Here is a 16745-nt window from a genome sequence, read left to right as displayed (position 1 = left end):
GCGGCCACACCCGCGTGTTCAGCGTCACGACTTCCTCCTCCAGACTTGTCAACTCTGTGTCATTCGTTCACTCCTCCCAGTCCCCACTACACATCCTTTGTCTTCCACTCTCACTCACTCTTTGTCTTTTCATTCCAGAAGTCTCAGCAACACGGATCATTGTTCCTTTAAGCGTCTTCGGAGACATGCATTTTCTAAACGGGTCTTTAATAACAAGTCAGTCATATGATTTTGTAAAAATACCCTGAGGAAAGAGAATAACTGCAAACTTTACTTTTGAGAGGGCGGCCCTGTTTCATACGAGTGAGCGACTGGGCGCCATGCCCCTTATACTGCTGGGCCACTCGTGAACATGGTTATGTTACAATGACAACTAGAACAGGCAACCAACCGGATTGCGTACTTGCCGAGGCCCCTAGCAGGGGAAAAATGCGAGCTCCCGCAAAAGACAATCGAATAATTTTCACTGATATAGGCACCACGTCATAAACAACACTGTGTGTAGGTGGGATTTAGAGACAGCACCACCAAACACAAATACCCACCGCCACCGTGTCTACAACTTCACTGAGCCGGATATCAGAACCCTTTGTTATTCTGTTCATCCAACAACACTTAACGCAGCTCTGCTTACCTTTGACATTATAGCAGGGGTGACACACCCGCGGAGGAGGTGGGTATTTCTGCATTATAGTGTTGCAGACAGTGCAGTCCAGCAGCTTGAAAGGGGCTATGGCTCTTCGTCCAGCCTCGCAGATCATGTCACGGGCGGAGAAACTTAAACTCACTCATCATACATCACTGCTAACCTTTCTTGGTACCATAAACCATGAAAAAGTACACACACAAAAGCCAAAGACAACGCAAATGTTCGTGGACGTGTTTTTATCCCTACCATTGTGGTCAGTTTGAAACTGACAAGCAAACAAGGTGTTCAAACTTTGAGGTTCTTCTGTACTGTATATACTGTACACTACATGAAGAGCTAGTGTGGCACGAGAAAAGAGAGATATGGAAAATAGCCCAACAATGACATCATCATAACTGTCCCATAGGCCAAATAATGCTAATGCTATAATGCTAGACTGTTTGAATGGCGCACGACGGGCCGAGGCTGCCGTGCCCTTGGGCAGAGAGTTAAACAGGAAGTCAGACACACACCACACAGCTAACTTTCCACCGCTCTGTATTAAATATAAACCTATCGGAAAGAAAGACAGGACCATCTGCTGGATCTGGCGGGGCAATGCTCTAGCTGCCTCTGACTGAGAGTCGCCACTGAAATTGGATAGACGCAACAATTGTTGTTGGTGAATAGATGCTATACTGTAATCAAATGTGTGTTTGTGTGTGTGTGTGTGTGTTTGTGTTACGCAAGACAAAGCCTGCGATTCATCCACATGTGCAGAGGAGTTTCCGTCCTTCTGCTCGTGACTAACTTCGTACTTTTGCATATTAACAATTCTTTTTGAACATATGTCAGGTCAGGGATTTGGACTCATCGCTTTCTCTAATATGACCGAAACTTTGCGGCAGAATTCGTTTCTCCTGTGTGCTTTACCTCCGCCACATCCTGCTAAGAATGATTATTTCAGTTCATCATTGACGGTGACTGTTTCACTTATTTTGTCGACGGCCACCTCCTACAGTCACAGTGACAAAAGTATTATTCTTACTGATGTTATAAGACAATCAAGATAACACTAAGAAGAAAAATACTTTAGAGTGGTATTGTGCATTTTTCATCCAATTCATACAACACAACATTAATAACAACAACTAAAACAGATGAAGGCTGGAATGGGAAACAAATGTAAACCACATGGCTTAAGGCAAAACATGGATATGAATGTACTGTTATTGCAGCGATAAATATGCAAAGCACATCTTGTTATTTTACTGACTATCTTTCAGGGTCTGTAGGTTTCCGAAGCAGTTACACATTACATTTACATATATTCATCATCATCGTCACCTTCGGCGTAGGAAGTTCAGAAAGAGCCACATTGGGCATCACTTCAGTACTTTGTTTCATGTTGCGCCTGACACAAGTGCATGGAGGTTACTGGCATATCGGTGGTACATATCTCTGCATTCCATAAATGTGGCTGACCCTTCTTGTTAGACTGAATAATGATGGATGGATACTGGAACTTAGTAGATTCATTTTTGGGGCATCATTAAAAAGCGAAATCGGATGCTCGCTGCCATGAGGATGTGGGAGTGAGTTGGTGAGTGTTCTGTGTAAGATTTGTAGGTTGTTTTATGTGTGTTTGCGATCGGTTTGTCTTTGGAAAATCCTGTGCCGCTATCAACACACTCTAGAGGAATTGCATCCTTGTCTCCTTGCTGTCCCTGAATTAAAAATCTGGAAAAAGCATTTGGTTACATAATGGAAAGTTAGTGAATTATACGACTAAAATCATATTTACAAGAATAGAATGGAAATTTGACGAGAATAAAAGGAATTTTACAAAAATCAAGGCAACATATTGCGAAACCAAAAAAATTAAATAAATCATTTATAAGAAACAATCTGAATTTTTTCTTAAAATAAAATGTCGATTTCTGATCATGAATGTATAGCTGCCTTATTATAAGCAAAAAAATATGCTTTAGTATACATTTTTACAAACAAAACAAAAAAAGTATAGCTAAAGCATATTTTTTATTTATTTATTTTTTGTCACATCATCATCATCATCATCATCATCATCAGTGTGAAAACTGTAATGTGATTTTTCAAAATTTGTGATGGGTTCCATCATCATATGTTTTTTAATATAATGTATGTTTAAGGATATTACCCAATCAATATGTGGCAGGTCTCTAAAGAGACAGCAGCTTCTGGTCTCAGACTGTTGTCTATGCATTGGTGTGGGAATGTTTTCATTCACTCAACTTTATTATTGTAACACTCCATCTTTTCCCCCGTAACTTTTGCAGGCTCTTTATATCTGTGGTACTGCAAGACAAAATTTATGAATCTTTATATTTCAGCCTGCTTCTTCCCTGACTGCTACTCTTTTTATGGTTTACGTTATAAAGCGCAATATACTGTATGTGGATCGTCGTTTAACATCGCAGGGCGTTCTTAGATCAAATCGCTAACAGCGCGGGTGTGAGTAGCCAACTATCATTTTTTTTTTTTTTTTTTTGCGATGGTCCAGTCCAAGCGCAGAGAAAATCCACGCAAGCACTGGGAGAACCTGCACACTCCACCCAAGCTAACCACATCTACACTGTGCCGCCCAGGAAATGATTCCATTTCACAAAATTGCTCCCAGAATTATTCATTTACTCCAAATAATGTCAGCAATGTTTTGTTTCAGGCAGAATAATTAAATGTTCATCCATTAGATTGTAGAAGATACAATTACCCTGTGGATTGACATACAACAAAATAATAGCTTTGTGTTTTGTAAATAGGTCCAAACTTCACACTAAGGATTTTTCTCATGTAAAATATTTGCCGGAAATGTGAAGCAGTCTGTTAAAGCCATCGTCAATTTTCACTCTTGGCTTACATTTGTTTCTTCAGAATAGCACTCAGGAAAGCATGAGGAAGGATGTGAAAACAGGCTCGAAGCCAAGGTTACGATTTGTTCCTCTTTTTTTTCTTAATTGTGTTCTCTTGTATGTTCAAACTCCCGGGAGAGTCTTCACAAGGCGGCATATAAAAAATGTGCACATGGCACAAATGAAACGTAGACGTTGAAACAGAGTATTGAGCTGTCAAGCCTTCAGTTTAGCCCATGACTGTTGCTGATGATGCATTTAGACTTGTCATGCGTTCAGTGGCACAGGCGGCTTGAACTTAAACAAACGTTCAGTAACGAGGCAAAATGTGCGTTGACAGTTCATGATGGAGAGCAGTGAGCCAACTGAGAAAATGTATCTGAGGGGAACAAGGGAGATTAATCTTTTAGGGTGGCATGCAGGTTCCTGTCGGAAATGACAAGGAAAAACTATGATGGCCACACATTATATAATAAAAAAACAAAATAATCCATTGAAAATGACGTCTTAGTTCAACAATAATGGCAAGAAGAAGAAAAAAAGCAAAATAAGCAAACTGATTGATGTGGAAGAATTTGAAAGATAGACATTTCCCAATCCAGCATATTGTCTCGGCTGTCTGCATGTGTTTGCTCATGTGACTGATGTGACGAATTGTGCTGGAGGGAAAAGCAGAAGCCAGAGGCTAAAATATAATGGCCCTGTGCGGACAAATGTGAGCCTGATCGCTCTGTCTGTGTATTGTGCAAAGCAAAAGGCAACTAAACAAGCCAAGAGGAAGTCAAAAAGTGACACAAATACTAAGTGACACACACGGACTGTTTGCTCGTTTGCGCGTGTTCCAGCTGAAATGGTGAAAAGGATTTACTGATGTGTCAAGTTTAACCCTTTAGTGGGTAAGGAAGCATTTGGAATGAGTATCGATTCCAAACTGCTCCTGAAGATTGCGTGCTGTTATATTGCAATTTTGAATAGTATCGATGGTTTCTATGATTGCAGTGTGATAGCGCTTGGTATTCAATCAAATCAAATTAATCAAATTAAATCCCCAAGGAAGGCCCAGGTACCAAATGCACAGGCCGCCACAGCTTTAATTATTGAAAGCCTAATATGAGGCAACACAACTCTGTGATTTCATACAGACCGGCAAAGCAATGACACAGTAAAAAAAAAAAAAAAAAGGCACGTTGAGAAGTAGTACAGTAGGTGGTCGTATCAGAGGCATCAAAACTGCAGGGCAGTGTTGAACAGGGGGGTTAAGTTTGAGACTCACTTCTCCTGTCTTGCCTGTGAATATTCTCATTCATTCAGGTCATTTGATTTTCAGGGCATTGAATCGATCGCTACTAGACTGTCCTGGTTGTCTTTGAAGACGTCTTGCCTCTCATCCGAGCAGGCATCATCATTTCGTGCAACAAGGCTTAGTTAGGCCAGACTAGCCTGAGTTGGCATGGAGAATTTCAATGGATGGTATCATTCTTTTGGAATGCAAAAAAGACGAGTGGCAAGAAGCCACTGTCCGTCCACAAGAGTTTTTAGGTGGGAGCTCCCTTAATATTCCATAATATTCCAGTTCTAAAGTGACAGTGGAGCTGCCTAACAGCCAAGGAGGCAGCGTTTCTGCGTTATTTGTTGGAAGCAGAATTATTGCGTTTTTTTGGAATGGACGAAAGGACGGCAGTGTAAGTGGGAGATAGATGGTGTCGGAAGCCACCTCCTCTTTAAGAGATGATCGTTCCACCTTCACGTCGACGGCCGTTGTCCCTCCTCTTTCAAAACAACTGCCTTCCCTGTCCAAAAATATGACCTGACAAGCTTGCCTGTCTGTGTTGTGCCATGCGTCTGCTCAGTGGTTGTTCGGTTTCCCCAATGTATGTATCTGTGCATTCCTCACTACACTTGACCACATACACCAGATTGCTTTTCTGGGTACGGGGTGTACGGTCTTTGTCTCAGTTCGTTGGTTGGGCTCCAGTCTTGTTGTGTTTGAAGTCCTTCGTGCTTTTTTTTTTTTTTTTTTTTTTTAACAATTACTTCATGAACGTTTCCCAGCCTTTATTCAGCCAAGGTTCCCATTTTACAAAAACACACCACAAAACAAAACTGTCGCAAAAAGTATGATACTGAAACAATGACGACATTGACTCAGTTTACTACACTTGCAGGGACTCCGTCTGAAATCTTGGCCTGTTTAATTGAAGACACAAAGTTGATATCCTTGCAGGAAGAAATGACATCTTCTGTTGCGTGAGTGGCAACAGGGGCGTACACAGGTTTATTGTACCTTCTGTCATCGAACGGAAAAGCATTTCATTGTTCTGCCTGTCACTATACGTCACTGGCATAGATCGATGAACAAAGATACATTTGTAATGATTAAATATCATTTTCAGACAAATTCAGTAAAATGGCACAATTTCAATCACAGCTGTATACTCTATGTCACACCGGGCGCTGGCACTGACGTCATCAGGCATCTGATTATCTGAATGTGTGATTCTGTGTTGGCTGTACGAATGTGCGCACATTCAGCTTGATTGGTTGTGTGTGAAAGACACAGGCTGATAAAGGCTGACTCTACGTATCCAGCTCTAATGCCAATTTCATGGAAACTGTGCGAAAAAGGTTATTTTCTCCAGCCACCTCCTCAGGTTCGCTCAGAGGGGGTGCAAAAACATTCCCGGTTCAGCAGCGAATCCAGTGTGATGTCGCTCTCCAAACCACACATTGCTGGCTTTCTCTTTCGTCTCCATCAGGCTGTCCCAGGGAGGCTGAGGAGTGTGAGTCCCCAAACGTCGGGACGCTCTCTCTTGTCCCTCAATCCTGTCCCAGATGGTCAAGTGAAGGATCGGGACCGGCTAAAATCTGCGCATAATTGGATTGCATTCAAGTTTTAAACCCAAAGTTATAGAATAAATTGGGATGAACTGCCAATAAGTGTTTTCGGGGTCGGAAAAAGGAAAAACAAATAAAAAAATTGAAGAAAAAAAATTGGAAACATTTGAAAAATATTTGGAAACAAAATCAGTGAAAGGGTGAATCTGCGGGTGCCGAATCACGAGTATGCGGGGGTCCACTGTATACTTAGTTTTGTGTAATTTTTAGGCATAATTTGACATTACTCCTGAGTCCCTTAATGAAGTTCTCTGAAATGGAAGCGTATTCATGTTTAAAAAGATCACATACAGAGTGTACATTTTCTAAGGCTATTTTTGGAAAATATATTTACTTCTATAAAAGTGGGTCTGTTAAGGATTTAATGACCCAATGTGTGTCCCCTGGGGCAGACCACTTGAGAATGCTTTCTATGGCAGATTAACATTTAGGACAAATGTGTTTGTCACTCGGAAATATATTTCATATTTACAAACTGGACATTCAGTTTGTTTCCCTTTCCATATCGAGACATGTATTGAGTTTGGGAGGCATCAAACCTGGGGGCCGGATCCAGAATTCTTCGTGTATGTGTGTGGTTACCAAGGACAACGAGTGACGCAAACAGAAGCAAAAGCTAAAATGACTTTCCCTCTCCAAATGTGAAGGTGGCCATCACACAATCCAGTAGACGTTCAGCCTAAAAGCCATTCAGATGAAAAGAAAATGAACCGGCGTGTTGAAAATGTTTGGAATGATCTACTTTAGAAAACAAAAGTATTCTCAAGCGCAACTCTTACAATTGTGTTTGCACATCAAGGCAATGTTTGACTGGTGGCATAGCCACCTGTACTTTGTTTGGTTAAGAATCAGTACTTTAGCTTGGATATGGAAGGATTATGTATTCCATGACCTTCTCGTACCTTTTATTCAGTGTGGATGAATCTATGCGGGATGCCTCCGCGTTGATTACTATCGTTGGACGGTTTCATCTTATCCTTGAAGAAAACCGCAAGTTCTATGTACTAATCCGACATGACACTTCTGTTATCCCAACACAAAGTTGGCCTTTTCCTTGTTATACTGTCAATGAATAAAAGATGATGATTTTAATATGAAATGTTGGACAGCGTAAGGTGAAGCAAGGTGAACATGTATATGTATTGTGTCGAAGCTTGGAAGCTGAAGGTTTTTCAATTGAATGCATTCAGTTCAGACAAAATTGTTTCTTGGGTCAGACAAGCAGATTATCATTATGTTGGAGTTATAAATCATGGTAGCTTTTCATCGTGCAATGAACCATATTTTATTGATATCAAAATGTTTATCATGCTCGGGGTGGAATTATAGTATGTTATTCTGCACTCTCGCTACATTCTACTCTTTTGACAGGTGAATTCAATGAAAATATTAGAAAGAACATTTTTGTACACAGCCTGCAAAAATATGGTCCCTTATTTGCTTGGTCTGACCTTCTCATTTAAGACCGACTCGCCTTGCAGCTCAAAGGAAAAATCTCGCTGTATGTGTCTAACGTCTGTGTACTCAACTGATACATTTAGCAGCCTGCTGAGATCATACATGCACAGTCCAGTTAATGCTATAGAATATCATCTCATGATCTTTACAGTTTTTGGACTACGGTGTAAGTGTAAATGGAAGATCAAGACCTGAGGGTGGACAGGAGATTCCTTCCATTCTTTCCTTTGATATGCACACATGTAACATCCTGATACAAACCACTCTCACATCTTCATACAAATGTGTCTGCAGGGAAGCGAATAATATAATATGTACACTCACCACACATTTCCTTTGGTTCACGTGCACAATTTCATTAGATCAAATACAAGAGCTATGTTGAATATTCTGCCTTTGGTTGCACCACAAAGTTGTCCTTTGCCTGAGTAGGGGGCCATTTGACATTTGACAATAGCAAGACTATTTTCATAAGTGTGAAAGTAAACAATGGAATTCTATATTCTTTGTTGTCGATGTTGTTGTTTTATTATTCCATCCATCCATCCATCCATTTTCTGAGCCGCTGATCCTCATAAGGGTCGCGGGAGTGCTGGAGCCGATCCCAGCTATCATCGGGCAGGAGGTGGGGTACACCCTCAACTGGTTCACAGCCAATTGCAGGGCACATATAAACAAACAACCATTCACACACACAGTCACACCTACGGGCAATTTAGAGTCTTAATTAACCTACCATGCATGTTTTTTTGGGGGGATGTGGGAGGAAACCGGAGTGCCCGGAGAAAACCCACACAGACGCTCTAACCAGTCGTCCACCGTGCCGCTGTTTTATTATTATTATATTCATTTCTTTTTCTTGTTTCTCTTTTATTTTCACACATTTTAGATCAGTTTGCATGAGGAAAAGACATACTGCGGGTCTGTCCTATCCGGCCTCCTTTCCAACAAACAAGGGACACTCTCCCGCCCTCGGGCTGGGCTGGAAGGTTTCATCTTATCCTTGAAGAAAACCGCAAATTCTATGTACTAATCCGGCCGCATTGCGGGCCCTACGGGTTGGGTGGGGGGCGTCTTGCTCTCCTGGGAGTGGGGCGGCGGGGGGGTTGGCCGGGGGGGAGGGGGTGGGGGGTGGGGCATTGGGTGCCTGCGGCCCCCACCGGGTGGCCAGTTGTCGGGGCGCCTCGGTGGGGCCTGGCGGACCGCCCTGGTTCCCTCGGTGTGGGACGTGTCCCGTCCGCCGGGCTGCTCTCGGGTGGACCCTTGGGCCTAATCCCGGCCAAAGCAATTACGGGACACTTCTGTCAGTCTTTGTGCATGTAAAACGGTATCAATTCACTTGCATGTATCCGCAGACACACACCCCTAGGACTCTTTCACTGGGTGCGGGGTCACGCACTTAATGCAACAAATAACTCATGAATATGCAAATCGCGTGTGTATCCCCTCACTTATACTCTCCTCCTGTAGACTTTTATAATTCACATAATTAATGCCACCACACATCAGTTGTACAGTCGGGTTCACGACCCTTGTCCTGCATGCTTCTTCTCCTGTCCTTGTCCTGTTCTATCTTGTCCTGTCTTTCCCTCTCAGGGTGTAGCACTATAGCCCCATGGAACACTCATATTTAATGTTTCATTGTTGTAGATAATGTAAGTTTTACTGCTCTCATCCTGTTTACAATTAGTGTTTTGTCTTTTGTCTTTGTTTCTCTCTCCCTTGGAGAAAGTCTGATTCTCAATAAACCTCAATTATAATACCACAGCGGAACCTTAAAAAAACTCCACTGTGACACAGTAAAACTGTTCCAGCATGAAAGGGATACAGATTTGCCATTCTGCTTGACCTAACAGCCGAACAGGACAAAAGAAATATAGATCTATTTTTATTTATTTAACTAGGTTGGTCTCATTGTGATTAAAAACCTCTTTTTCAAGGGAGACCTGGGCAAGACAGGCAGCAGGAAAGAACAAAAAACCACAAAGAAGTTACAGACATACAAGGAAAGACAATACAAATTAAGCCAACATTTTGGATTCAACCAACTATGAGTAATAAATCCATTGTTCAAGCAGCTGAGCTAAAACATCGACATTCTATAGAAACTGCTTCCATTTGTTTCATCAAAGATTTAAAAGCATTGAAGGACACAATTTAATTCATCTTGAATATTTGATCTGGTAAAAAACATGTTTGGTCTTATCTGCAGGTTTGAACTCATGCAGTGTATTTAGAACGATCACAGAAGTATTTTGCTAAATGTCAGCAGCTTGTGCAAGAGATGTAGCATAGCAGTACACAATGGCATCATCAGCATAAAGATGGAGTTTTGCATTTGACACATTTGGACCCAGATAATGCACATAAATGGAGTGGACCTAACACAAAACCCTGTGGCACACCCTGCTGAGTTGATATATCTGAGCATACACCATCACATCTAATGCACTGTGAACGACTCCTAAGATAGTTAGAAAACCAAGCTGCAGCATTTTCTGAGAGCCCTGAAGTCGAAGTTTAAAAACAACATGGTCAACTGTGTCAAACGCTTTGGACAGATCAATAAAAAGTGTAGCACAGTGTTGTTTCTTGTCAAGTGCGACGGAAAGGTCGTTTACCACTATCATCGCAGCTGTGACAGTGCTATGCCCTTTCTGAAACCAGATTGATAAGGTGATAAAATATCATCCATCCATCCATTTTGTTTACCGCTGAGACACTTTTGTAACTGCTGTCTGGTTTCCATTTTATTGGCTGGATCGTTCGGTGCTTACCGGTTTCCTCAGGATGTGCACTCAGCGGTACCGTCTAGTCTCCGACGCGGTAACAATAAAGGGAACTTTCCTGAAATTAGGGAAACAAAAGCATGCGATAGCATCACAATATCTCTGACCCAAAGTGACCCTGTATGAATGACCATTCCAGCTGTCTTATAGATTTCTCCCAAATAACACAAATATATATATTTTTTGTTGTTGTTGTTTTTGTCTCAGGGGTAACTTGTTTTTATTGATTCAACTTTTGCACACCCTGAACAGTAAGCTCAATAGACTAATCAAGTTTGTGTATTAATCACAATGGCTGTGCTCTTGTTTCAAATTAACTTTTCAAAGTAATTTGAATAATTTTTAAGAGCACTCAGTTGTAGAGGATTTAGCTGTGAAACCATTCATGCTGGCTTATTGGATATAGAAAATGATAAATAAATCCTTCGAAATCAATGCATGTTTTGAATGCTAACCGCGAGTTATTGATCTGTGTTCCATCAGCGTGAACAACTAAAGGTGTCATTAGGGTAGCTATCCAGTTCCCCCCAGTATAAATGGATTCTCCTCTGCAGGATAGCGTCACCCCTCAACCACACCTTTTTCCTCCACTCATCTGTTCACTCAGCCCTTTCTGCACCTCTGCATATTTTCTAAATTGCCTCCTGCGCCCGTCATCCCTCCCCATCCCCTCCTTTCCTCTCTTCTCTTGCTCTTACTGCAGCGTAGCTCTGCTAGATGTTTCTGCCTGTGTCTGATGTCAACGAGGAGGGTGCGCTGGGCTGTGGCGTTGAGCTTCTCTCTGCTTGGCTGGCTGACAGTCGAACGACTGGACCTGCATGGAGATTCTCACGCCAGTCTTGATCCCAAACAAACCAAAAAATGCAGAACGCATTTTTATCTTGCACGGAGAAATGTCTTGACATAAAAAGCCTCATGTGGATATGTTCTTTGGAACTTTGTGTTTTAGGTAAGAGATCTAATACAGCGGAACCATGTTAACATTTAACAGAATGTGTTCCTGGTTGGTTGACGTCTGATTTTTATGGATATTTCCATGGTGAATGATGGCAATGCAGTGAAACCTGAACCAAAACCTACTGGAAAAATATAATACCATGCGTGATGCGAGCTAGTCTCACAAGACTTTAGATCAGTGAGCATCTAAATATCGCAGTAGTCGTAATAGTGACGACAAAGAAGGACATCTGCGACCATAACCATAGATCAGAAGATATCACTGTTTGTGATAAAGGAATGCTAAGGAGTAATACGCGCATGCAATAATTCTACCAAGCAAATGGTTGCTTTTAAATATTGTACGTTTGCGTTACACAACAATTTTAGCTGGACTCGAAGAACTTTGAAGTCCAGCGTCAAGGAACGCATTGTGTCTTTGAGGTTCGACGATATTCTTTTTCTTCTTTTCTCACATCCTTCTTCTCTTAACACCTCTAGTTGCGGACTACTACTTTTTGGGGGACTAGGTGTCGTAAAAAGTCAAAGAAAAAGCAAAACACAGGAGTTAAGTTAATCCTTTGATTCTTGCTCAACTGATGGAACACCAGAGTTCCATGTGACTTCTGAGACTTGCTTTCCCCCTCAAATTTTGGTCTCCAAATTGTTTGACCTCGATGCCATTTGACTTCGACTGTAGATTGCATGTTTGCCTCAGTCCAGGTCCTCCACTCAGCCCTCGTCTTTCACATTTCTTTCCTGCTGCCTTTTCGAAGCCCTGTAAAAGGAGAGATGGGGGGGGCTGGCAAACACAGGTGGGGGTAAGGCTTAGTGTTTGGCAAATTACAGCTTGAAAAGACTAACATCGTCTCACAAGCCTTGAACTTGGTCGGCGTAACAGCAAGGTCAGAGTGAGGTAAGAGCAAAGAAAAATAAAAGCTAAGAGGGTGACGAGTAGAAAGCGATGGGAGAGGAAGAAAAGCTAGAAGAATATGAAATACGAGATATGTAAGCAAGACAGAAGTGACAGCTTAGAGGGATGAACGTGTCCCGAGGAAGAGGAGGAGGGTGGCGACAGAGATAAGAGGGCCGTGAGGTTGTTTGCTGACAATTGCATCATCCTTCTGAGCCACTGCTTTATGTTGGAGTATTAGTCATGAAGGAAGGTAATTGAACGACAAGTTCTCCACATCCATGGCAACGAAGATCATCCATCACCTTTTTATTTTGCTCGCTTCTTTTTCTGGGAACCTGAGAAAAGAACTGAACGCCAGCAGACAACTGTCACGCGTCACGGTCCTCCTGCACTTGAATATTTGGAAAACCGTTTAACGGAATTTATTCAATATCTTTGAAATCCAGTTGAAGGTCCATATGCTCGTACGGTTTTTCCTAGTAGAACGACTGTGCGTTGCACACTTGTAGCCTCCTTACCAAGGTTAGCAAATGCTCAAAAGGCTTTCCATAAAGCTGTTTGATTACACTGGGTTACAAAAAAAAATCATTTTTTAAATAATAAGATGTCTATGTTTTTTCATCTGATTTAGGACAATTTTGGATTGCTGAATCCGAAAACAAGATCCGTTTCTCTTGTTCAGGTCAGGTTTTTATGCCAAGTTCTTAACAGTTTATCAATACAATGTTTCATGTTGCGTACTGTAAATTGAATACGAGACACTGATAAAAGTAAATACTTGTAAATCGAATGTTACGTCCTCATTGCTCAAAATTCAGGGCATGAACCTCCATTTTTTTTTTTGGGAAACTCTGAAACAGGGTTGTCAAACTCATTTTTGTTCATGGGGCACATTCATCCAAATTAGATCTCAAGTGGGCCGGACCACAATATTTGTGGCTAAAAAATCCATAAAGAACATCCACCCATCCATCAATTTTCTTTAATCGCTTCTCCTCACGAGGGTTGCGGGATGCTGGAGCCTATCCCAGCTATCTTCGGGCAGGAGGCGGGGTAAACCCTGAACTGGTCGCCAGCCAATCGCAGGGCACACAGAAACAAACCACCATTCGCGCTCACATTCACATGTACGGGCAATTTAGAGTCCTCAATCAACCTACCACGCATGTTTTTGGGATGTGGGAGGAAACCGGAGTGCCTGGAGAAAACCCACCCAGGCACGGGGAGAACATGCAAACTCCACACAGGCGGGGCCGGGATTTGAACCCCGGTCCAGTCGGTCACGGTGCCGGCCCATAAAGAACATCTATTCAAAATTGTTCCCATTGTTTTGCTGCAAATAATTACAAGTACTTTGGGAAAATATTAGGTAAACAAAAGCATGCGATAGCATCACAATATCTTCAATACCTTCACAAGTGCATCAATGTCATTTAAGTGTTGTCAGGACACCCTCCAGTGAACAAAATTTACAACAAAAGTTACTTTTATTGAAAAATAGCAGTGAATGTGTTCTCCATCCATAGGGGCCGGATTGGACCCCCTGGCGGGCCGGTTCTGGCCCACGGGCCGTATGTTTGACACCCCGGTCTAAAAGGAAAATACCTGTACATGTAAACAAAACCGTGGTCAAAGTTCAAAAAGTTGACGTGATTGAAAATCTCAGACAATAAATTTGTTGTTGACCATATCCTTGATATCCAGCTTAAGGTCTGTGTACAAGTATACTCTTTGTCCTAACTAATAGTACAACTTTGGCATACCAGTAGGACAACTACATGTTACTAGTAAGGCAAAACTGCGCTATTTGACAACTTTGGCCAACTAGTAATACTACTGACATAGTTACTACTAGTTAACACCTAGCACTTCACTAGAAGGAAGCTACTAGTGCGTGACACATGCCTACTAGTAGCGTTACTAGTGCAGGGCAGAAGTTTACTTGTAAGATTTAATTGCATACTAATAGGACAAAAGTGACACAAGTATTGGAAAAATAAACTACTTGAAAGACAGTCGTTCAACTAGCGCGCCCTAGTTGTTCACTCACTGCGCTGAATTGTCTTACTGGTGAGGACAAAGAGTGTAGTAGTACATGGACCTTAAGCTGGATATCAAGAATATCGAATAAATGCTCAAATGGCTTTCCATATGGATGGCAAATATTAGCAAACAACTGCAGGAAACGGGAACTAACGAGGAATTCGTGAGGACATCGATAACGCAGTGGGAAAAACAACAACAACATAACCGCCTCGAAGTTGCATACATTAACATGATTTAGGCCAATGACGCGCAAGTATCAATTTCCAGGTGCCTTTGAAGTGACGGTAAGGACTTAGTTGCTTTGACCGTGGAGTTGGAGGTGCTTGCAGGTTAGTCACAGTGAAGATTGTCGCTCGGGGAGGAAACGCGTCCATGTTCACGAAACTGCCCGACTGGTCCCAACGGTATCAGCGAGCCAAAAACACAAGGCTCTCTTTAATTATGAAAGGGCCGCCATAATCAAACTCACATCCTGTTTTCCTGGTCGATCTCATGCGGAATCTTTGACGCAAACCACCGCTGACGGCGGGGATCCACACCGGAGTGACCCAATGGCGGGTAACAAAGATGAAGGATCTGAGAAGGTAATTGTTTTTGATGAAAGAGCTTTCCTTCAATATGACTCAAATAATATGACTATGATGCTGTCGAAACTGACTTGTGTAGCCCAAAATAGTCCAATAATTACATTTGTCATCTCTGGATCAACACATTTCCTCCACTATATGAGATTGTAGCTTCCCACTGGCCCTCCATCTCTCAGCGAGAGCTGTTATGTGGAGACAGCAGCTGACACTCTCTAATGAAAATAGAAGGATGGAAAGTTTGAAGGTATTTTCCTTCTTTTCTATCAAATACACCTCTAGATACTGTTATTATTTTCAATGTTCTGTGTTCAGGTTGACAATAAATTCTGGTCATTTTGAACTCCACCAAGAGCAAGTATGAAGAATATGTCCAATCGCAGTAAGCAAAAATGACTTGGCACAAAGGCCAACTAGGATTCAGTTTTGGTACAGATTCATATGAAGGTGTGTATTGTTTTATTGGTTGGACACGATATTGCAATCCTGTTCTGTATGGAAACAGAGGTGTGAATATTTTTGATATTATTCTATTGTGACGATATCATTTTGTTTTCATGTAAATTTAACAAGAGTCTCAAGCAAGATTAGCTTTGCTGTCAACACCACGGCTAGCTTTCAACATAGTGACAATTAAAATAACATCCGCTGAATCTCCATGTTTTTCTTAGGTTCGACCTTATTTACTAGGAACGCTTTATCCCGGGGGGACCGCATAAAGCGTCAAGTTCTAATTCACAGTTTTAAAGACTATATAGCATGACTTCGTTATCCCTGAACTAGGATATAGTCTGATAACTCAACACGAATTGAACGTCTTAGTTACTCTTCACTTTTGCTTTGCTCGACCTGCCGTTCTAGTTGTCTCCGCCAAGCACGGATTTCATTGCTAAAAATGAGCTCGTTCCTTAAGGATTACGCAAACATGTCCATTGTCAAGGGATAGCACATTGACAAAGGAATAAGACACCGACATTTGATGAAGGTCAGATAAAGATGTTATAATATGTTTTCCTTTCATGCCCATTTTGTCATGATTTTTCTAGGAAGATTTTTTTTGTTGATTTGTGGATTTTTGTTTTGTTTTTTGGATTGGATTCTTATTTAGAATTAAAGCAACTATGTCTTAGTATCTCAACTGGTACACCAGTGTGTGCGTGTGTGTGTGTGTGTTTTCATCACAGGGTAAATGTTTGATTTGAGGGTAAAGCATTGTTGACAGGCAGGTGTTTATCACATACTCTGAAGTTGTGCTATATTTTAATTGTGGGGGGTGTGATGAATAAATAGTGAAATGATATCAACCAGGAGAGATCAACATCAAGGCCAAAAGTTGTCAGTGAGCCTTCAAAGCCTCTCGTGCTTTTCTCACAGTTTATTTCAACGACTTGGAAAGAACATGTTTTTGACAGCAAACGCTTTGCATTGCTTATTGGCTTACTTTATTTGTTTGTTGCCTGTGGTAGAGCTTAGTTGTCTGAAATGTTCAAGAAATACGGGCAGCGATACGCTTGATCTTCCTCGCAACAAATTTGTCCAGCGTATCCCAGCAACGACCACAATTAGAGAGTTTATCATTTCTCAACAATGATAGGAGGTGAG

The sequence above is a fragment of the Phycodurus eques genome, chromosome 4 (assembly GCF_024500275.1).
Source record: "Phycodurus eques isolate BA_2022a chromosome 4, UOR_Pequ_1.1, whole genome shotgun sequence".
Classification (NCBI taxonomy): Eukaryota; Metazoa; Chordata; class Actinopteri; order Syngnathiformes; family Syngnathidae; genus Phycodurus; species Phycodurus eques.
The sequence above is the reverse complement of the archived record's forward strand: the minus strand, read 5'-3'. Positions refer to the sequence as shown.